At 49.6% G+C, this 24127-nt stretch overlaps 1 protein-coding gene across 1 annotated transcript in view; it reads right to left on the reverse strand.

Annotated features, from left to right (window-relative positions):
- LOC139687096 (uncharacterized) overlaps positions 1–22647 on the reverse strand; it is a 168148-nt gene extending 145501 nt beyond the window's left edge. The window contains exon 1 of the mRNA XM_071584202.1: positions 21732–22647. The gene's annotated coding sequence lies outside the window, so the exon portion shown is untranslated. The remainder of the gene's footprint in view (positions 1–21731) is intronic.
- Between the last annotated feature and the right edge of the window lie 1480 nt (positions 22648–24127).

Raw genomic sequence — 24127 nt, forward strand, 5'->3', positions numbered from 1 at the left:
ATATATATATATAATATATATATATATATATATATATATATATATATATATATATATATATATATATATATAAATATATATATATAAATATATATATATATAAATATATATATATATAAATATATATATATATAAATATATATATATATAAATATATATATATATATATATAAATATATATATAATATAAATATATATATATATAATATATATATATATATATATATATATATATATATATATATATATATATATATATATATATATATATATATGAGGATAGATAGAATTCATGATACATACATTCAAAACACTCGAGGATTTAGAAAAACTTGGAATGATGAGTTTTTGAAGGGGACATCCCGGTCATTTTGAACGAGGGACGAATTTGCCCGGATGCAATGGTCGGGTGAGCATTGGTATCTTAACCAGAAGAGTGAAAAGGAGGATGATTGGTCGGAGCGAGGCAAAGAGAGCTGGTGCCCAAACTGTTGGGAATTGCGGGCAGAAGTGTGGGCGTTGAAAGGCGTGGTGCAGGCTGACTTGGGAGCAACGAAACCCCACAGTTGCCGGGCAGACTGCTCTTATGCCATTTTCAATTCCAGCGGCAGTTTCACACACACTTTCCAACACGCGAACAGTCGCAGTTTCCCATCATGCAAATCGAAAGGCGGTGGGAGGATGTGGTCATCCCCGCCCACCGTGGCGAAGGAGTCCATTTCGTCGGGCGGAGCGGGCGGGGACGCGGTTTGCAGTGCGTCCCACGCCCTTTCCCAACAAAGCAAGGCGCGGGGCGGTGCCAGCGATGGGTGGGGGTGGGGCACACGGCTGCCAAGGGCGCCACGGCGGCGTGGTGCTGTTGCCCAACAGCCGCTCCCAGCACGCGGCGGGGAGGGGGCAACCCACATTCTGCCTCTCTCCGAGTCGAAGGCCCCCGGAAGAATCAGCCTCCGGTGGCCCACCCTTCGCTTGCAATGCGTCCCCGCGAGTGCAGGCCCAACTTCCGACGAAAGGAATAATACGACGACTGGCGACTGCTTTGTCGATTCAAACTACACCATTCGGAGCCCTCCGATTGGTTTTCGTCCAAACACTCAAGAGCAAGAGGAAATCATTTGAATGATGTCCGAAGGGTGCGAAATATCTACCGTGGCGCAAATCCATCGCGAAGATTTCAAATTTATTCCTGAATTCCTCCACATGGGGAGCATACATGCTGCTGCTAACAAATAATGACTCATGAAATAAGGCGCCTCGCGACAAAACACAAATAAAAAAATTGACAACTTTTCTACGCTTCTTTCTGCGACATGACGAGTGAACACGCACGGCGACCGTCTTTCGTTTCCGGGCCCAGCAAAGGAGAAGCACGCGGAAGAACGGGGATTCCCATGTCCGCTCCGCTTCAACTCCACACGCCGAGACGACAAAAAATAGCGGCGGACATATCCAAGCTCACTTCCCCTCAGAGTCACTGAGCCAGCTTTCAATTGGAGAAGTTGTCTTGGGTGGTCAAAGGCTATTCATACGTGACACCTACGTGACGCCTCAGTAACGTAACAACAGTGACAGGTGACGAACGGCAATGCGCGGAGCCATCATGCAATCCAGCCACAGGCATCCCGTGGGCCTGGATTCGACCCCCAACCCACCGAGCGGGTCACGCTTGCTGCCGTGAACTGTCCAGCGGAGGGGAGGGGAGCACGAGGGGAGAACTCGGCACCCGGAGAGAAAATCTCCCAGGAGAATGGCCCTCAGGGGGCCAAAGGGCATTCGGCGACGACCCGCGCACTTCCCCTCTCGCCCCAGAGGCACACTCGCGGGGCCGCACAACCTTCTCGGGTCACGGCGCGTGGGGCAGTCATGTGCACACATGCGCGGGGGGCGGGTTGGTGCCCAAGGGAGCTCGCTGCTTTCCCTGAGGCGCACACCAATCAGCTTGAGAAATAAGTTTCCCCGACCATTCCCTTCTTCATATCACGTCGGATTTCCGTGCTCCCCCAGAGGGCCGGCAGGGAAACACGAGCTGCACATCCGCGGCCGCCAACTTGAAAACGCGCCTTGTCGGCCCCCGACCGAGGCGCCGCGGTGTTGAAATGGTAATGCCTCGATGGCGCGGCCTGCCCTGCCCTCCCACACCACACGTCACGTCACGCTCGGCGAAGGGAAGTGCCACCCGGTCCGGATGTGCTCACAGCGAGTGCCCAGGGAACGAGCTTGGGAATGGACCGAAAGCACGGATGCTGGGGACGCCGTTAAAATAACTGGGGATGCCTGGCGCGCGAGATGGGATACATATTGATTGACGTGTACCATCGATGGCCGCAAACGAAAAAATAGCTACAGTATTACATGCTATTATATTGTCCATATTAAAGACGAAATGATTTGAAATATAGACGAGAGAAGAAAATGGAAGAATGTAAAAACTCAAGCGATAGGTAGCAGAGAGAATATTGAGTTAAATGATGAACTGAGGTGGGTGACTAGCGGAGCCAAGGAAGCTCGGTGGAAGACGCAGAGCGAGAAAATGGAAAGTTTGAATTGAAGAATGGTGAATAAATCCGTGTGTCACACATGAACGGAGAGTCGGAATTCGCAATGTTAGGAAGAGAGATGGAACATGGCCGTCCGTTATCACCTTTGTCATTCAATGTATTCGTATATGAGGAGGCAATGATTAAACGAGCATGGTTCGAAACGGAGATACATGGGAGTGAAAGTCAGCGGGGAATTCATAAAATCTGTTCGGTTTGCAGATGACCAAGCTCTAGTTTGCCAGTCAGCCAACGGGTTGCAGGTATTGCTGAGTGACTTGGCAATTCAGTGCGATAGATATGTAAACAAAACAACGGAAATGGGGTCTCCTAGAAAGGGAAAGGCTAGGTTAAATTAAAAACAGGAGTTCATAAACTAGGGTGGAAGAATCTCGGAAGTGTTTTGGGCCAACACGGTTAAAGTAGTGGGGACGTGAGGAGAAGAATTGCGCTAGGCAAAGAGGCTTCCACGAAGAGGAGGGAGTTGATGACAGATACGCTGAGTAAGGATGTTAAGAAAAGACTCATCAAAAACTTTGATGTGGAGTGTAGTTCTCTGCGGCGCGGAAACATGGTCGTCAAAGCAGGATGATAGGTGCAGATTGGAGGCTCTTGAAATGTGGTTGTGGAGGAAGATGGAGAAGGTGAAATGGACAGAAAGAAAAAACAAAGGAGGAAGTCCTGGGTAAGGTGGGCGAGGAGAAGGGTTTGTTGGGAGAGATCCTATGGAGGCAGGAAAAGGTGACTGATTGGTGGCAGAAAGAAAAGCATTCTGATTGGCGGTGGGATGTTGAAGACCGTGGTAGAGGGGAGAATATTGGGTAAAGGAGGAAGGGGCAGGAATAGGATAGGCGTATGTTGGACGGAATGAAGGGAGGAAGGTAGTATGCGGAGATGAAGAGGGGCTTGTTGTAGTGTTTGGTGTCCGGTTTTGTCCGATTGGAGGGTACAGGGAATTTTCTTTTGTGTCCATCCAAAACCTACCTCAACCGCTAGATTACCAACAATAATAATAATACAATAATAATAATACGATAATATAATGAAAATTGTTGGCCCGAATTTCGTTTAGCAGGGTGAAACTCGTAACATTAATGTTTACAAAGTTACATTCCCATGAATGCCCACCCGAAAGTGATTAATTACGATTGAAAAATGCCATTGATTTTAGGAGCTCCTGCAATTTACTCGTTAAGTGGCATAATCATATAGCACTAAACTCTGCCCTTCATCCATATGCATCAGAATGTTTTTCAATCGTTATCCAGGGGGTGTTATTTTAATTTCAAACGCCAATCGCAAAGGAGCGTCGTCCCATCGACCGGAGGACAATATCTCTCGGCCGAGCAAAGACGGACGAAGCAAGGAAGCGCCGAGCCACGCCCCTCGAATGCCTCTCACTGGTAATTAAACGGCAGGAACCTCACCCTCATTTCACCTTCCCGTCCACCTCGAGGCTGCTGCCTAATTAAAGATCCCGATTTAAAGGTCTCTCCATTTAGTGGCAAACACCCTCGCTCCCGCACTTGTTCGGCCCGGCATGGCGGGGTTCCCGCGGGGGGCACCTGAGCTCCCCAAGCGTGTTTATGGTAGCGAATGCCGCAGGACCGGTTTCCCTCCGCGTGGCCGATTGGGAGAGCTTCCCAGCCAGAGGCCCCCGAAGGCCCCCCCCCTCCTGCCTCGCACCCGATCACTAGAGGGGAAGTAACGAGAAGGATTCTTGGGGGGAAAGGGTGGGGGAGGTCGCTTTTACCCCGCGCTCTGGATCTCAGTATTTTCACTTCAATTAATAAATATCATGCCACCCCCTTGCTTCCATTTTCTCAAAGTTTACCACGACTTATAAGTCCAATTTCACATTCATCACTCATTAAAATCAATTATCATTCCATTCTAACGAAATCTTACAAAGAGCGCATTCGCTATTCATTCTATCCATCGTAGCCATTGCACGGAAACTCCATATTCCTACTCCCTAGGAGTTCCATTCTTAGTCTCATTTTCACAGCTTGAAATTTTTCTGAACTCTGAAAAAAGAGAAGGTTAGCTGAAGGATAGGGACAAAATGACGTCACAGTGATGACTAAAATTAACACAGTACTTTCCACCGTTCTGGATGAGTGTTTGCCCGAATATATATGTCCACGCCCTTGCGCTAGGCGCACTTTGCACTATCTTATGCCGAACCTGGGATAGCATTCTTAGTTAGAGTGCGTGGAGGATGGCCACTCAAACTGGGTGCGGAAGCAAAGATGAATCGTGTGTGCATTGGAAAATGCTCGGAATGCCTATGGGGATTCGGAGCCTTAATGTTTTTAAACGAACGTCAATATTGTCTCACACTATACCCCCGAATATCTATGCATTATAGTTTTTTCACGACAGAATTTTAAATGTCAAAGGCATCATCGAAAATAACACCCCGCACGAACGTAAAAGTGCAAGATTGTTGAGATATTCACGGATATTAACTCATTTTAACTTTCACTCGAAATTTCGCAGATTGCAATATAACTATTTAGCACATAGCTCGAAATACTGATGAAAGAAACATTGATTGATTTCCCTCCATTTTTAATACATACACGGTATTTTCAGATACGCTGATTCCTGAATTCAACACATCATGAGACTTTGGCGATGACCTTCGTTCACACGAGCCAACACAAAGAAGAGGCCGCGCCGAAGGATACCGCAGCTATTCGCTCGGAAACGCATTTTGGCGAAAATATGTGAGTCGACCTATATAAGACGGGCGAAAAAAACCAACCTAAGGACGCAGACAGCAACGCCGGCGAAACTGTCATCCTCGAGAATGGACCGACGCGGAAGAACTTCTGGAAGATTTGTATCTTCACCAGCCGTGCTCACGGTTTAGCAGAACAGAACTCCATCCCTTCCATCTTTCTCCACTCCTCCCTCCCCCAACAGCCTCCAATCCAGCCTCTTGCATCCACGACCAATTGTCCGCCCCGCACTAAACTCAGATTCTAATCAAGGTTTCTACCAATATTTACTCAACATTCTGATCATCAACTCCCTCCCCTTAGTCTATAACTCGTTACCCTACGGAAATTTTACTTTTATGATCCTTACTACTTTTCCTTTCCACTTTAAAACTTGCTAGCGAAGTGAAGTCACTTACCTGCCCAGTTTATTATAGGAGGGTAAGTCAATAAATACTCACAAAACTGGATCAAAGCGATAAATTTCAAAGTAATTCCCTGAAATTTATTTAAATTTGACGAATATTGACCCTCTACATCCAAACACTTTATCACATCTCTTCCAAAGTCGTTAATAGACGGCAGCAATAAAGTATTCTGTTCGACTGTCGCAGCTACGACTAACCTCTCGGACTTCCGCATCATCATTTCTTAAACCTTGGCGACCCAAATGATTGTTTTTGGGGCCCGGACGGTTAAAAATCACTGGAGGCTAATTCGGAATTTAACGGTGGATATTTCAAGCGTTCCGAATGAAATGTTTGTGACAGCTTATAGCAGTTTGTAAGAGATGTTTGCGACTTATATATTGACTAGTTCCTGGCAACAATGCTCAATCGAAGTCACCCCACTCCGTGAAAACTGTCAACTTCTTATTCTTAAGATTGATTCTCATCCCATACCGAAAACACTTATCCAGTAACGAGCTACAAAGCAATGATTGGGCGGGAAACTCAAGCCTGATCGACCAGACCAGACCAGACCATTGGAAGTAAACCTATAACTACTCCTTCGGATTCACATCCTTTAGAGGCAGAGTTGGTATTTGTGTTGTGGTAATTTTTAATAAGGTTGGTAGGGTGACAGGATAGTTCAGTTGTCTTGTTGTATTTCAATTACTTTTTTTTTCTTTTTTTTCCCCTTCCTTTTTTTTATTATTTTTTTTTATTATTATTGTTTTTTTAAGGTTTTTTTTTTCTTTCGTAGAGTTCATTGTTATAATTTTTTTTATTTATTTATCAATTTTTTTTTTTTTACTTTGGTGAAAGCTCATTTATTTGGTAGTAAGGGTGAAGTGAGGGATACATTTCTCAGGTAGGATCAGGTGGGAGTAGGTTAGGGATATCAGGAGAGCCAGGCCCTTGTCTCGTTTTAGTCTTTTTCTGCTGAGGAGTTTCCTTCGGTGGGGGGAAATTACGATGAGGTTGGTTAAGGGTAGAATGAAAGGTTATATTTGCCGGCAGGTTTAGGCGTCTCTTCTTTTTAGGGATGCACGTTTTAGATTTTACCAGTTGGTGTGGGTAGGGGTAAATTCCAGAAGGTAGTGACGAGGACCAAAGGTTTGCGATGAGAGGATTTTTTGACTGTTCAAGCGACTTCCTGTAACTTATTAGGGCGGCATAAATGGCTTCATTTATTGTTGGAAGGTTAAGTTCTCTGAAAACATTCACTGTTGGAATAAACCAGCGTGCTCCTCCAAGCCGGCGAGCAATCTTGTTTTGCCAAGTCTGTACTTTCTTTAACGCAAATGCAGGGGCTGTGGCCCATATTGGAGATGCATACAGAATTTGAGGAAGTAATACTGACTTTAGGATATTCAATTTATTAGAAAGAGAGGTTTTGGAGGTTTGAGTAAGAAGAGGATGTAAGGCAAATGCGGTGGAGCGGATTTTGGAAATTTTATGGTTGATATGAGGAACGAAGGATAATTTAGAGTCCATTACTACACCTAAAAATGTGTGGGTTGGTTTCTGTGGGAGAATTTGTTGATTTAAGGTAAGATAGGTATTGTTATATTTTGTCGGGTGTCGAGTAAAGCATACTTTGGTGCATTTAGAGGGATTTACAGATAATCTCCACTCAGCAAGCCAGGACTCGATTAGATCAAGGTGTGCTTGCAGAGCGTCAGTGGTTTTGTAAGGCCACCAGCTCTGAGCTGCAATGGCTGTGTCATCGGCGTAGAGGAATAGGTGAGTATCAGGGTGGATGGGAATCGCCCGCAAGCATAGCTAACTTTATGAGCGGATTGAGTTCCCCTCGCCTGCTCTCGGCCCGGCGTCTCTTCCCTTCCTCACGTCCCGGAATCATTGACGCCCGCCTCTAGCGGATGGTCAAGAGAAAGCGCCATTGAGTGGCCCCGTGCACCTAAAGCGCTCCCGACAATTCCCTCCACCGTAAGCACGGCCACTCCGCGGGTCTTCGCCCCGACCGACACAAATCCCATGGTTCGCCCGCTTCTGGGAGAGTAAGACGGGAACGCACTAATTGAATCAATATCCGCGGTGCTCCGGGCGACGCACTTGCCCCCCCCCCCGCCCTATCGGCACCCGGGCGACTCACTCTCGTCCCCTGCCGAGGGATCTAACCGCGGCGGTCAATAGCACCTCGTCCCTCACGTATGTGCACCAGCCCAACTCTGCCCCATCTCTCCACGGACGCACCAACGCCGAACACCGCTCACAAGTGATCATCGACCACTTCGGGAACTCCCGATTCGAACGCCATTTTGCGTACTTTTTCTCGATAATCAGCAGTGCCCTCTGTTTTCTTTTGGATTCTGCCAAAACTTCGGAGAGAGATTGTTCATTCACGCGTGGCACCCTGCAAGCCACCGTCGGGGTGTATGGCAGGGGCGATTGCATACCAGACTACTATTTACCCGACATCCATTTCCCTCGTAGCGCGATCGGACAATTTTATTATGATCCCTTATCATTCGTCGAAAAATTACATCTTAAATCAATCTGTTCTACACTTAATCTCTCCAATTTTATTGGCATGATCTCTCCTGACGTAATAAAATGGTGATAATAATACATTTTCAGCATAACTGCTAAAGAAACATCCTTCCAATTCATGCTAGATATATAATCTTAAATTTATCCTGCGCTCCGTTAGTGATTCCCACCCTGATATAGTTGCTCTAATATTTTGGATACATTACTAAGTTTATCTCAAGAACGTTTAACAAATCTACCTCCTCTATGCTGCACGCGATCCAATTCGGCAATTAATCCAACTTTCTAAGGATCCCATATACTGGAGCATATTCTAAAGATAACATTTCTCTTTGACCTTTTCATCACATTTACCCAGTACTCTGATAATAAATCCTATTTGTTTTGTTAGCTTGTCCACATATGCCCCGAATGTGTTTCAGTCAGGAGAGATCGCGAGTGAGGGTAACGCCTAGATATTCAATCGAGTCAACACATTCCTTTTCGGTCACCCCGATTGAGAGGTAAGACACGCTTCAAATGATTCTCCGCTAGTTTCTACTCGCTAATACGCTCAATCATCGAGTAAATAATTGCGATTTTGCCGAAAGCATTCCGGACTCCGGGACGAGCAGGCAGGCATCTTCCCCCCCCCCCCCCCCCGGGAGGGAAGACGAGGGCTGCCTCGGTCGCGACCGTCTGGCGCGGTTTTTGTGGACCCCCTCCCCCGCAACAGCCGGGGGGGCGGGGGGACAGCTGCCAGTGCATGCCTCTCGTCCCTGGGCCACGGCACAGTCCTCTGCGCGCATGAGAATGAAATTCGGCAACGCGCTTGCCCTCGGCTGTCTTCGATGTTCGGTCTACTTCTCCTCATTCATATCAATGGCTTGAATTCAAAACAAGAGGATCGGGATTGCTGCGGTGGATAACGTACTGGCTTCCCACCCAGAGGGCCCGGATTCAAATCCCGGCGGTGACAGATATTTATCAGTGGTATCCCGTTCCCTGATTGAGGTGCTTTGTGGAGAGCACGCTGTCTATCGGAATGGATATTTAACTACGAACCCCTTGGCGCCTTTCGTTAACAGAGTAGGCTGATACCGACGCCGGAATCTCTCTCTCCACCTTTCACCCTTTCCCGGCCATCCCAAACGGTGCAAATGACCTCAGCTGTCGGCCGCCTCCGATAAAAACTACTACTAAGTCAAAACAACCAGAAACATTACACTATTCGCAGATGAGGTCAGCATTCTTCGGGAGTTCAGTTTTGTGAGAGAAATATACGTTTTAAGATGACAATGCATTTCAATATTTGATGTTCGGTCTACCTCTCATCATTCATGAGCGCGATTTCACATCTGTAACGTAACAATCCTCAACAGTTCCAGGGTTGCGTCGTGGGTTGACACATTAAGGAAATTTTCAACTCTGCCTCACCCAAGCAGCAATTGTAGTCCTGAATTTCTAATATGCCTCGAAGACTGAGGTCATTTTGCACCCGTATTCTCGTTTTCCATATACGCTCAAAGCATAGTGTGAAAATGAAACGACCCGATGAAATCCACTGGCCGCACTGAACTACCAAGGCCAGCTTAAAAACACTTCAATCAGAAAAATATGTAGGTTCCTGCACTAACATAAGTACACCGCATTGATAATTTCCATATTGAGGATGCACCAAGGTATAGACAACAATGACAAAAAATACATTTAAAATATTTGTTGCTGGATATTGTTTACTTAAATATAGTGGCGTACTCATATGACATTCAACATTTTGCACTCACGTGACCCTACAATTTAGACGAATTTCACACGCTACCCCTTACGTATATATTTGGAACGGAATGCAAAATTTGCGTCATTGATTTTGCTGGTTATAGTCATTCACAGCCAGAAGAGGATTATTGCAATGCACTAACGTCTAATGAAGCGCCACGACGGATAGACACCGAATGGAAAGGGGGCGAGAGAGTTGCAGGCGGCCGAACCCGAAGGCCACGATTGCGGGGCAGCAGTCGAAATTCGACCGTGGGGCATCCCTCCCCTCGAGGTCAACCAAGCCCACCGCGAAACAGGCGAACGTGCTCGAATATTGTAACAGGCTAAGTAGGCGGAAGAGGCGATCGGAGGCCTTGGCCATTCTGCACAGTCGTATTTAGCGCGTCGCCGCCGTGCCGCGTGATTGCCAGTGGTGCAAGTGCAGCGATGAGGTCGCGTAGGAAGGAGTGCGATAGGATGGTCGACGGTGCATTAAATACAACACGAAATGCTCGAGTACTGGGCGCGCCGCTCGAACTTTCTCGCAAGACCTCAAACCCCTTCTGCGACCTCCGATGGGCTCGCGAACCACGGGGTGATGGCGACCCCTGCAAGACAGACTAAGAACAACGGCACTCCCACTCACTGCCGCCGCCGTCGCATCCGAAACGGAGAGGCGCGTCGCCCGCACTTGGTGCACCTCCGGGTGTCCCGCTTCTTCCGATGGGGAGCGAGGCGAGGGGAGAGGAGAGGGTGCCGATGGGCGTACCTGGGCCGGCACCCGCCGTCCACTCTCTCGAGAAGGCCGCGATCGCTGGAGCGACCAGCCCAAGGTGGCGGCGCTGACGGCAGGGAGCCGCCGGGGGGGATCCCCGCACCCGCGAAGGAGTCCGTCGCAGCATCTCGTCCAAACCCGAATCCTCACCTCCGCACCTGCGGGACGACGACGGAAGGGAGGGCGCTCGCCCGCGAGGGCTACGCCGATGAACCGGAGGGCAATATCAAGCTGCACTTGATGGCCATCCATGACCCCTCGGGCGAACGGCACCCCAACCTGAACAGCTGGTTCAGCTGCGCGATGCGCGCCAATTGGTTTACCGCAAGTGAAAAAAATTGTTTTACCGCAAGTGAATCGATTGAAACGGGTCACAAACTAAACCCGGTGGAACAGGTGGTCCCCGAGGAAACGTTTCAGATGAAAATGGTCCAAATATCACGGCCATTTAAAGAAGAAAGGCTTTAGGTTACCAAGGAAGGTTACCACTTCCTGACCATCGCCAATTCTGATCCCAAGCGCAGGCCTTAACTGTCGCGCTCCAAAGTGCGTCATTGAAACTAAATCCACGGCACACGGGTCACTTGAATAAATTGCTGGAACAAGAATGGTCGGTCCCTGGCTCCTCGATCCGACATCAAATTGATTTGCCCCGAAATCGGCACCCAGTTGCCGGCGTGGACTCTCAAGGAAAATGGATAACTTGGACGCTCGCCATAAATATTCAAACAAATGATACACCCTTATGTTTTATTTATGAGTCCAATTCGACCCCTCTCCGCCGGCGAAAATCCCAGGAAAAGGGCGTCGAGGGGAGAGGCGAGGCCCGTTCTCCGTCGGCCGCCCCCTCTCCCCTCGACGCCACGAGGATCGGCAGTCTGTCCCATCTGGTAGATTCGCGGGAAGGTGTGTTCCGCCGACTTCCGTCACGCTCAAGAGGCGCCACTGAGCCCTCCAGCAAGAGCGGAGCGCTTCCGCGAAATAATCGTCCGGCGAAAGGGTCGAGTGGGGAGGAAGAGCGACCCCGAGGAAGAGGGATCAGTTGTTGGGCAGCACCGCCACCGGGGGTCGGCAGGGCACAGACGACCCCCTTCGCGACCTCGACAGCGTTTGTTCCATCGTTCATCCCGCAGAGTGTACCCGCCGTTCCTCCGCAGGTGACCCGTGGGGATGGGACGTGGGCCTCTTCGTAAACACTCCCTTTCCACCACAACACAGAGCCCCCGGAAACTTCACTCCATCACGGGAGAGAATCTCTCATCGGATTGCTCGTGGTTCTTCCACCTTCCAATCGCCATGGGCGGTTCTAGGTTTCCGGTTTCTCCTGCTGCTGTGTCCACTATTGACGCGACAAAGTTTCGTGCATTTGGCAGGAAACATCTTCGGATCGGGAACCGCTGCGATCCGATCCTTCGGTTCCCACTCCGGAGATGCCTCGTGATACGCGAGCGAAGCGTCGTCGTAATCAGAGTGGACGAGTGGAGCAGGGGAACCCTGAAGCGGGGACTCCTTCGGGCGTGACGGCGCTGCGGCACCATTTCGCGGAATGGCACGACTCCAACGATTGGCACGGGAGCAGCACGAACAAGGTGGCCGCGAACCAAACCAGCGCTGCGAACTGTCGGCATCGGGTGCCCACACACGCGAGCGCCGCGTCGGCACCACTCGCCCCGCCCACGCCCTGTGACCCTCAGCAGCCAATAGCAAGGCCACCCAGCGGCGAGACTTGATCCAAACCCACCGACTGTTTGCGGTGGAATGGAAGCCAATCCCCGACTGAAGCGGCGGAAGGTGGGCCACAACCGAATGACTGAAGAGTGGAATATGAGAGTGCACCCCCAGGGTCACTTCCGTCGCGGAGCAATGGGTCACTCGGGTCGTGAGAGTGACAGACAACGCACGCAACAAAAGTCAGTCAAACATTTATTTACTCGACGTCTTTCAAGGAGGAAGAGCGATGCTAATGCAAAATATTGGACGTCCACGAATAAAAATAACTCCGTGTTCGGGCAAACGGAAGTTTTGGCATTCACTAAGGAGCTACGATCCCATAGTCGGGGCTTGGCGATGCATGTGTGCATATCTTTTTCTTTCAGAGATGTTGAAGCATTCGAAAAATATGTAGCAAAGCCATCATTTATTAATTCTTCTCGGGAAACATTACACGAATGTATGCACAGCTTTTCCCGGAATGTGACGCGAGAGGAATCAGGAGAAACGGCTTCTCCTCGTGAAGTGGTGGAGGAGGCGCCGTCGGGTCGTCCTGGCGCCACTCTCCGGGAAGAGATGCTTTTAATCGGAGCGGAATGCCGACACGGAATCGAAGGGATCCGAACACTTGGGTGGCTCCAGCGGGGAGCGGTGCCTCGGTGTGCACAGAGATCGCTGACGAGAAGGTCAAGTGGTCAAGAGAGTCCTCGGAGTGATGCTCGCGGCACTCGTTTGAGGAGGAGGGGTGGGGGAGGGGGCCGCGCTTTCTGCAATGCAGCACCCACCCGTGACCTTGGAGGGCACTGTGGCTGAAAGGGAGATGGATATCTGGTTTCGCTTCGGCAGGGTCTGCCGTGCTCTGCCGAATCGAAGCCACGAGTGACGTAGAGGTAAACGACGTTTTTGCCCCGCGCGCCCCACTGCGCGTTGGTGCACGGTGCACGAGGGGGGGGGGCGGATCGGGGGGCACCGACCAGGGGAGGGGGCGTATTTCGTCGCAGGTGCGGATGATGAACTTCGGGGAGGTCGAAAGGTTAAGGTAATCGGACGTCTGCTATTGCAGAAAGCGCCCTTTTTTGTCCACTGCGGGCATTGATTGAACTGATCTCAAAAGAGTGACGGGAGAGGAGACCTGGTTTGATCATTTTTTAATTGTTCATCACACAGTACCCTGCAAATGACCGCAAGGGTGTGTGGCAGGGGGTGATCACACACCAAACTACTTTTGACCATCCCCACCAAGTGCGGTCGGATCCCTCATCGTCCGTGGAAAAAATGGCATCTTAAATCTATTTGTTCTACACTTACTCCCCCTTAATTTATTTACATGATCTCTCCTACCGTAGTACGATGGGGTTAATAATACATTTCCGCCATCACTGCTAAATAGACGTCCTTCCACGTTAAGCGGAAAGAGATTTAATCTGTAATTTAACCTTCGCTCAGTGAGTGATTCCCAGCCTCGCTCCTCTTAATGATTCGGATGCGCTACTACGAGGGTGGGCTAGAAAGTAATGCACACATGCTTGTGGAGCGCGAACGAAATGACCTTTAACAGCGCGCCAGGCGGCACGTGGAAGTAACATTCCCCCTCAACGCACATGCGCACGTTTGAGGTCGTTTCATTCATCCAGTGTATTTCGAGAAGCGAAAGAATGGAGAGGTGTTCCGGGGCTATGTCAACGCGAGTTAAACAGCGTGCTGCTATCGAATGTTTAGCAGCTGAAATCGTCTTTTAAAGTCTGTTTATGGTAATATCACTCAAAAGCGTATCGCAAACCATATTGGGGAATCCAAGGAAGAAGTATGTCGTGTTAAAGGCGGCCTGACGCCAATAATCTTCGAATATGACAACGCTCGTCCAGACACCTCGCGCGCGACTGGAGAGGCTCTGCGGAACCTGATCTTCGAACCGAAGCCACACCCTCCTTATTCCCCCAATCTTGCACCTTAACATTTTAATTTTTTTCCTCAAATCAAGAGACACCGCAAGGGTAAGCATTACACCTCAGGCGAAGGCAGCTATCAAGTCCTGGATTCGAGACAAGTCGGAGTTTTTCAGTGACGGAATGAAAACAATTGTTACACGCTGGGAGAAATGCGTTACCCTCAACGGTGACTATGTTGAAAATTATATATATATATATATATAATTTTGAAACTTAAGAATAGCACTTTAATGCACTTTTTGCCCAATCTTGCTATTTGTTTTTGTTCGCGCCCGACAAGCATGTGTGCATTACTTTTCAGCCTACCCTCGTGCGTTTTTATAACAACGTTTCAGGAGTCTAGCACATCTACGTTGCACGCGATCCAAGTCGGCAATTAATCCGACTTCGAGAGGATCCCATATACTTACAGCATATTGTAAATGGGGCCTAAATAGCGAAAGATGACATTTCTGATTGACCTTTGCATCACTTTTATCCAGTATTCTTCTAATAAATCCTTATCTTTTGTAAGCTTGCCCACATATTCCTCCCATTTACATACATGTGGCCAAGGAGATATCGCGAGTGAGGGTAACGCCTAAGTATTTCACCAAGACTACATTTAATATTTCTGCATTCATCAACATCTTCACAATACTCCGCAAGCAGCCCCAAGGGCGTGTGGCGGGGGGTGTCAGGTCACCAGCCATCAATGCACTATCTCAATCATAACACCTCTGCACAAATATTAGTTTGATCATGCACTTGGTAAAAGTCAATCACACTTACTTGAATGCAACAAATAAAAAAACAGGATACGTTTATTCAAATCATGCTGTAACACTCTTAAGAAAATGGGTCTATTAAATGGAAAAAATAAACGTGCATGATATTCCTCGGGTGGTAGGCATTCGTGAGGGAACAGCTCTCATTCCAAGAATTCATCACTACGCACTTTTGTAAAGGTTTAATTTCGATTGCCAGGAGTCCCACCAACCGGGTTTCAACCCGGCATGCAAGAATGAAAAGGACATGGCGGGGACATACCTCGAGCCCTTTCGAATAGGGAGCCTGCAATACTACTACTGCTTAACTCTAGCGCCTCGCGGGGGACGGGTACGTACCCAAGAAGGGATTGTAATCCTTCGAGGTGGGAGGGACGACCAGGGAGGCATTTCTGTGGCACGCCTTTCTCTTACGCTGAAATAACGTGATCGTCGACACTATGAGGAATGGTAAAATATTAATAGGCGAAATATTGTCCTAGGTTACGCAGCTTTGCTCGTCATAGACCACTTTCCCTGGAACTAGGAACCCGGAATTCACGCATGGCTTCGTACCTTGATAATGACGGCATACTTCGGAGCTGGGAAGGGTCCGGGTGGAAACGTTTTCTTCCATTCTATTTCTCAATGTATACATATTTAATCTCTACCGTCTCCTGATAATCAATGCATAATATAAGTTAATCGTTGATTTAATTTTTATGACAGTAGAGAATTGTTACCCGTGTAAAATTTTCCGTCCTGGCACTGGTAGCCATGAACTTCCGAACAATTGTTACCTCTTAAAAATTAAATGAGCCACTTGATCAGTTCCGAAATAAATACGGCCGGGCGATGCAAACACCACCTGGTGGCAATGACATCAAAATGGAGGACGGCACCCTAAATATTCGAAGAAATGTCGCTCGACGGTGCGTGTGGTACGTATTACGTAGACTATCTGATTTATAAAGACACCAAGCAAGGTCAGAGGAAAAGGTTACTTTGATAGGTGAGGATAATGCTCACCCGCTCCAAGGCACTACTAAGGCGTGCGAATTTCACAATTTGGTTGATAAGGGGGTCAGTTCCTTTCCATGCACAACCTATGGTTGCCCAGGAAGGCCTGACACTCAAAACAAGAAAGAATCAGTTTGCGTGAAGCGGAGGGTACACCGAGGCGTCACCCGGAAGCAAACTCGGGCCTTCCGGTCGGCCTCCCTAGCGCTCGACCCACCGGACTACCATCTCCACATTATATAATTTGTAGGATTTGCATGAAAACCTAAACAACTACCCAACGTGGGTAGGTTGGATAGGTGGGGGGAGCACTTGCCACCACTGCAGAACATGGAAAACATGGAGAACAGAGTGAGGGATTGGTGGGAAGGGCTGCTAGAGTCGCGACTGGCGGCGACGATCAAGTGACTCGGGATTCCGGAAGACCAATAGATGCGTATCCCGGCAGCGAAGCGACTGCAGTTATTTTGGCGGCGTACTTCCAATGACCTAAGCAAGAAATGTGACTCGAATACTTGTATGAACATCAGGAAAACCAAAGTAATGAGATACCCAAAAGCAGGAAGGTCGAATTAAACACAAAGTTAGGAGAGAGTGGCGAACCGAGCGGATTATGCATCGCGAGGAAGTGTTCGGATGCGAGTGGCAGGCCTGGCGGGCGGTGATCGAAGAAGTGACCGCCCCCCCCCCCCCCCGGACCGCTCCTCCCTCGTTCCCTCGCGGCCGAGAGAGTGGCCGACCAGGGTTGCCAACCCCCTACGCCCGCCTCCCTCTCCCCGCTTTTCCAGTTTCACAACCTGAATTTCATATCCCCATTTTTTCCGGTTTGACCGCAATTTCCAGGGCAATGGTAAGGCTGGCGCAATATATACATCGCCAGAACACCTGGCAGTGAAATCAAAACAAAGGCAAGGCGGGAGGAGCCACCTGTAATTACTCTTTTTCACAACCAAGAGTTCATTTATTACCACCTATGCTTCCTCGGACATATATGTATTAGTTTAATAAGTATCTAGGGCAAAAGGTCATATAGTAGACGGAAAATACGGAAGAGAAAAGTATATTTAATACTATAGGGGCCAACATTCTATTAAAATTAGGTTAATTACTGAGTGAAAAACTGCAACTAATGGTTATTTGCCATGTTTCAATTCCGCCCGAAACCTGACAAAAACAAAAAAAAACAAGATTACCTCGAGAATTGACAATGAGAGGAGCCATTGCCACTTCTAGGATTGAGACAGGACAATACATGCATACGAGACGGAAAATAACGCGTCGTAGTCTTCCCACGACCCGAGACGAGGTCATTTACATGAATGGGTTGTGCAGGAGCACTCGTCATTTCAATTGTCGCGTTGGAGGACTCGAAAGAAATCCGTCGACGCCCGGGAGATTTCGCCCATTGGCTTCGGGGCCCTAAATTTTGTTAAGATACTCTGTCAGGACTCGGATCAACGCCCTCAATGCCACTGCACTGGATTCAACGAGGCCTCGGAACGAGACGCAGGAAATCTCGATCCTGCACCCCTCACTCGATGCTCCTCATTCATTTCTGCGTCATTGGGCGATCCAAGTCGGAGCCACCGACGGCTGATGACATGCCATTCCGATTACAGAAAATCAATGCATCGGCGTAAAATATCCGTGCATAGGTTCGCACCGGTAATACGCCGGTAGGCCGGACAACCGGTTTGCCTCGGTCGGAAATGTGCCGGAAAAAAATTAGAGAGCAGATATGTGATGGCAATCAGATCAGTCAAACTTGCATTTGACTTCAAATTGTACGTTGCGCGGAAGAAACAAGGTGCGTTTTGAAGTGGGCCACCGCGTGCGTCGGAAAAAGAGCGATTCTGCGCTGTGCAGAGGCACGAATGGACGACGGTTCTAATTCACATGTAGAGAAACAACACCGGGATGGTGACTTGGGGGCTGGACATCCATCCCACGCGGGCCGGCCTCCTTTCAGGCCGCGACGGACTTCGTCCCCAAACTCCCGATGATACCAACAATTAGTATCGCAGTGAAACGCATTCCCTTAGAGCATGATCCATCCTCCGCAATTACTACGCCATAAACAGATGCTTAAGAGGAGGGGTATCTTTCAAATAAATTGTTTAACGTTAGAAGCTAATTATGTGGCTTTAACGTGTAAATGTAATCGCAAGGGCGTTATTTTTTACGAATAAAACAATCGCGTTTATGCATTAAACTTATTCCAATGGGATTTCTGTCTCGCCTGTATTCATATTCATTGTATTGATTGATCACTTCTTTAGTGAAGATTAAGTGCTCTTGATATCAGAAAACAAAATGGAAATTACGGAGCGATAACATTTAGGTAAATGACACATTTTAATCCTTGATGATTAAATGTACATATATTAAATATGACAGTATGCTTAAACGAAAATTTGAACTAGATCAGGCTAAAATAAACACAGCAAAATAGTACTGTTTTTGTAGGAATAAATGAGGTTGGTATCAATCTCATTCGTATGAATCGCTTACAGGTTGATCTACCTTGAAGCAAGGCTTTCCGATCAAAATTCCTTCGGCTTGTTTACGAACTCACTTTGGGGCACGGCCCCGACGCCTTAAGAAGTGAAGTCTCAACATGTCCCGGCCCTAAACTCACTGCGTCGATCCAACATGGGGCGCGCGCCCCTCAAGGCGAAAGGAAATGAGGATGTCTAGGATGGGCGGCGGACCGTATCCACATGCTACGACACGCGGACTGATGGCCCGGTGCACGGGTAGTTCTCATTTGCGAACGGTGGGTATGCACACGACCCGACGCCGACTCATCTCCATCGAATCCCAACAAGATGACACCAGGTCCCTCCTTATAACCCGGTTAATTTAGAATCGTATAAGGCATTGGAGAAGGTGAAATGGACAGAGAAGAAAACAAATGAGGAAGTACTTGGTATGGTGGGCGAAGAGAGGGGTTTGTTGGGAGCAATCCTATGGAGGCAGGAAAAGTGGATGAAGGGGGTGTGAACGGCAGTGGGATGTTGAAGACTGTGATAGAGGGTAGAGTGTTGGGCAAAAGAGGAAAGGGAAGGAACAGGATAGGGATGTTGGACGGGATGAAGGGAGGAAGAAAGAACTCAGAGATGAAGAGGGACCTGATATAGAGTGATGGATTTTGTGTTTCGTTAGGAGCAGTAAAATATTTGTTTGGTAGTTGTGTCCATCCAAAAACCTACCTTAACCGGTAGATTACCTTAAAAAAAACGCATCGTAATCATCATTACTGATGTCAGTCTGACCTATCGAATATACATACAACAGACCTGTCTCTCCACGACGATAGAAAGCTAGTCATGACTGGGTCGTCGTTTACGGTTAGCTTAAAGAGGCCCGTTGAAATGAACATCTTCACTCGAAAAACACATACAGGCAGTTAAAAGTACCACTAATTAAGATACTTTTACTATCCATTACTGTATTTAGTATATATTACAATACATAGTATCTACAAATGGTGTCATTCCTCTCATTCTTTCCAATTAGAGGCACTTGCCGCGCGGCGGGTGGAACACAGAGCGGTAAGGAGGAGGACTGCGCGGGTGACAGGCGGGAACGACCACCGCCGGCCATTTAAGAAGGACGGACGCCGCTTAAACCATCGCATTTGATCCCAGGCGTCATACGTATCGCCATCGCTGCGTTTTTGTTCTCGCTTGCAGATTCCACTTTTCGCACTAGATCGGAAACCAACCCAAGGGTGACGATTTCGTGTTCCCTGAAACTAAGCGCTGGGCGCATTCGACTGAAATAATTTCTTGCATCACATTTACGGTAAAAAATGTCGTATTATCACAATGTTCATCGCTGACAATTTATCATTTGCATATTCAAAGAGGAAGAGATGAATTGGGGAATCACTCTCTATGTGTCGGGGGGGGGGGGGGGGAGGGGCGTGCATCGATCACCCTCGGCCGAGGTGGAGTCGGCCGAAGGAGGAAGATCCCTTCCCGGGCGCGCGAGAGCGCCGACGGCCGAGAACGGCCAATCGCGATGAGTATCCGGGGAGGGAGACGGACATTGGGGGCAGAGAGGGATAACAATAAAAAAACACACAAACAGCACAATCCAATCATATCGGAAGGCGGTTGGCGAAACACTTGACGGCTGAGAAAAGTAGAGAAAACGCATGGCTGCAAGCAGGCGCCGCCAAATGGGATATTTTATCGACCGAGCGACTGCATCGGATGGGTCCAGCGGCCACGGCCGACACGTGGCGGCGGGCAACGGCGCATGCTTGCAAACTGCGATGCACTCTCTCCATTCCAAAAGGGGAAAGAGTTCACGACACAACAGATCAAGAGACACAAAACATTCACTATGAATCACATCGAAATGCTTCAATACTTCAAATACACACACAAGATTTGGCTGAATACACATCGACAGCAAAGGCAGAGAAATATTTTCATCTTGAAAATTGAATAGTTTGGTAATGTGTGCATTTCAGCAATTTTCGATATCTCTCATTTTAAAGACATCATGGGAGAGACCCGTTTACTTAGAGGTGTAAAATGTAACAGAATGAACAATATTCAATTAAGTGTGACGTGATCTATAGAAGGAAAGGGGGCGGCTCACCAATGATTCGATGACCGTCACCATCGCTATGCGAAAATGCCCACCAGACGAAGAGCAGGCGGCGCTCAACCGAACTACAACTGTTTGCCGACACATCACACGGATCCCAAGGAGCACTGGACCCCAAGTCCCCTCGCACCAAAGAGCGCTGCGTCGAGATGGGAACGCGCGGCTCGGATCCCATCCTTCGGCAGGACGGGGGTGGTGCCGGCACCACATACCCAAATCAACATCGACGGCCGGGCGAAAGGGCGCCCCCGGTTTTTGGAAATTTCAAAAGAAAACTGTCTCAGTCAACGAATGCAAGCAGAGCAAACGAATAAAAAAAGGAATAATTCTCAAGGAAAATGTTAGGATGATACCTCGAAATTTATTATTCCATATAAGGCCATTACAAATTTTTCAACTGACGTTACATTCTTTGGAGGCATCGCTGTACTCAGGGGCCTCTCGCGGCATGGACCAACAAGCGAATCGACCCGAGAACGACGCGAATTGAAACCGTGGCTGCTCTTAAAACCCCCCCTTTCCAGCCACTCCCCCCATCACCCCTGGGGGGCAGACACTCCCGCGACGGCGCGACCAATCATCGCCCCGAAAGTTCCCTCCATTCGGAAGTGCGCCCAAGCAAGGGTTCAGTGAAACTGATTGTGAATCACATGTCAGGGGCTGTGCAGCGCTTTCTTGCGACATCAAAGGCACGCTCGAGACCCAGGATATCCAGTGCTCGATGCTAAGGTGACTTTAAAATTAAATGGCATCCCATGTGCATTCATCAGTGGGCATGCTATCACAGCTGACAATGTATACGGTTCACGACTCCTTCCCGGATGATGGAAGGCTAGTCCTGCGCGGCCCCTTCCAACGCGCCCGAGCTGAGGGCGTGGCCACGGTCATCGAGCCAGAAAAGGGGACACCCAACTAGATCTATCTGCCTATGCATCATCAGTGGCTTACCTCTCCGAAGGCTCTTCCTCGCCCCCTCCCTCCGCCAACTCACTCACCCTCCTCGCACAAAACAATCGAGAAGCGAGCGCGCACGCAATAACATCCACACGTGGCGTCTCGCCGACGCGGGAGGTCGCGCGCGGCGAAGGTAGGAACACTCGCGCAGAACACCACAAGGAAGCACACAATAATCGGAGGGAACGCACCACCGCCAGGCAAACACAAAAAAACACTCCAAGATGAACTTGCGACGAACCAAACAAACATTAAAAGAGAAGGAACACAAGGGATGGTCAGGAGGCGGGGGTTGGGGGCAGATGGGCTCCTTTCACTCCTCTCCCTTCCGGGGGGCAATCACGCGTGCCCGGCGAGGGAGTAGGTATCAGCCCCACTCTTGCGCCGTTTCCAGCAGTAGAAATTCAAATTTGGTTTGGAGGAATGGGGGGGACACTGGGAGGGGAAGGGGAGGGTCTTACGTCACTCCCGACTCCTCTCAAGACCGACGACGGCCAGCAATGCGCGGCGACCGGGATCGCCCCAAGTGCCCCGCCCACTGCGGAGGGCCATATCGATGCCCCACACCTTCCCGGCCGGAAGGCTCGGGCAGGGGCCGACCGCCACGGAGAACCCTCGAGGGCCCTCTCAACGCTCCTCTCCCTTCGGCATTCTTCCCTCTCTCGTTGACACACCCCTGGACGAACCCAGCGCAAAAGTACACCGAAACGGCCTCGATGGCGTTCCACGGATCGCCGAGCGCGCCAGCACCAAACTGAAACGCTGCAGTCGGCTGCCCCTTCCCCTCAATCCCAATCACTCGGCGGAGACTTCGCCGACACGTGCCGGGGCAGCGTCGTATGTTGACGGCGGGTTCCGGCGAAGCGCCGCCGAACAGCCAGGCTGACCTACCGAGACTTGAACGCGCGCCGTGGCGATCCTTCGTGTCCTCCTTGTCCGAAGCGCGCGCACCCTCCGATTTCCCCACGTGGGAAGGGGGCGGGCGGGGCAGCGAAGGCGGGGAGCGACGGCTGTAGGCCCAGTGACGCCCTTTGCCAGGGGGACCGGACGGAACGACGCCGAGCCTTCGCCCTCGAGTGCACCTCGCGTGGGCCCCCGCGATGAGGCCCGCTCCCGAGCGGGAAGCTCTCCCAGGGAGAGCGGCGTCACTTCGGCGGGGCACGATCAGGGGGACCTCGCGTGTGTCTTGGCTTGACTCACAACGGCTGACGTCACGCCCGAGGTGGAACTGAGCACGCCTCTGGAGTCCGTCAGGAGAGGGCGTGCGTGGGAGAGGAGTGGGGCAGATGCGTGCGCGTCCTCGACGGCGCCCAATGGAAGCCACCGCGCCCTCCTCACAGCTAAGTGAAACAGATGAGTAATCCTCCGAGGACAAAGGAACCTCCTGGACGGCAGACGCGAGCACTCGGCTTGCCACGGACAGCGCACTTCCTCCTGAACCGAATGCGGCGAACCTCCGACAATTCCACGAACGACACTTCCGACGCACGCCTCGACGGCATCACACGCGATATCGCAGGGGGAACGAACGGATCCCTCTGGCAGACGTACGACGCACCCGGCGGTCGACGAGTAACTGCCTCGCTCGCCGCTGACCGACGAGACGGAGCCTCCGTCGAAGGAGGGGAGGCAAGTGCTCCGCGCCCCTCCCCCTCCCCTCCCACCACTCCCCTCCCCCACCCCTCCCACCACTCCCCTCCCCACTCACTCTCGCACGCCGACTGTTCTATTCCGCTTCGCCGTCTGCGCACCGATCTGCCTCCCGCGTCCATAGCGATGACAGTCGGCAGAGGAAGGAATGCATCCGAATAAACGCAAACATTGGTTCCGCGTAATATGGCTCCCTGGCGCCCCTCGCACTAAGGCGTTGCTTCTCCTTCGGACTGATCGCCTGGTTTTCATTTCTCGTAATTCTAACCACCCCGAATTTCCTCAAATACTTGGACTCCCCCCGCCCCCCACTTCCGTCTTACATGAGTTCTAGAATTTCCATTACTCTATGCGCCAGCATAAGGCCGATTACAGTCATTGGCGGAATCATCTCCGATTCCCTGGAAGCAGTCTCCGACCTAGGTCGACGAAATGTGGCCTCACTGCCATGGGTCACATTACGTCCACATACATACATACGACCATCACCACGTCCGTTCAAGATCCAATCATTCATCGAAAAAGAAAGTGAGAGAGGGTACCACGTTTCTGGGTACTGCCTCAAAAAGCATTAATTGGATTTTTAATTCCCAAGTGAAATATACATGTACAACATTCAAATTCTCATACTGTAAAACGCCAGTACAATTCAATTACTTCATCATTCATTATCAAGAGTAGACACCGTATGTGCACATAACCAAGGGGGTAACCTGACTAGACCGTGCAATGCTTTGAGG

This window comes from Hetaerina americana, unplaced genomic scaffold, assembly GCF_022747635.1.
Source record: "Hetaerina americana unplaced genomic scaffold, ioHetAmer1.1.p SCAF_166, whole genome shotgun sequence".
NCBI classification, from domain to species: Eukaryota; Metazoa; Arthropoda; class Insecta; order Odonata; family Calopterygidae; genus Hetaerina; species Hetaerina americana.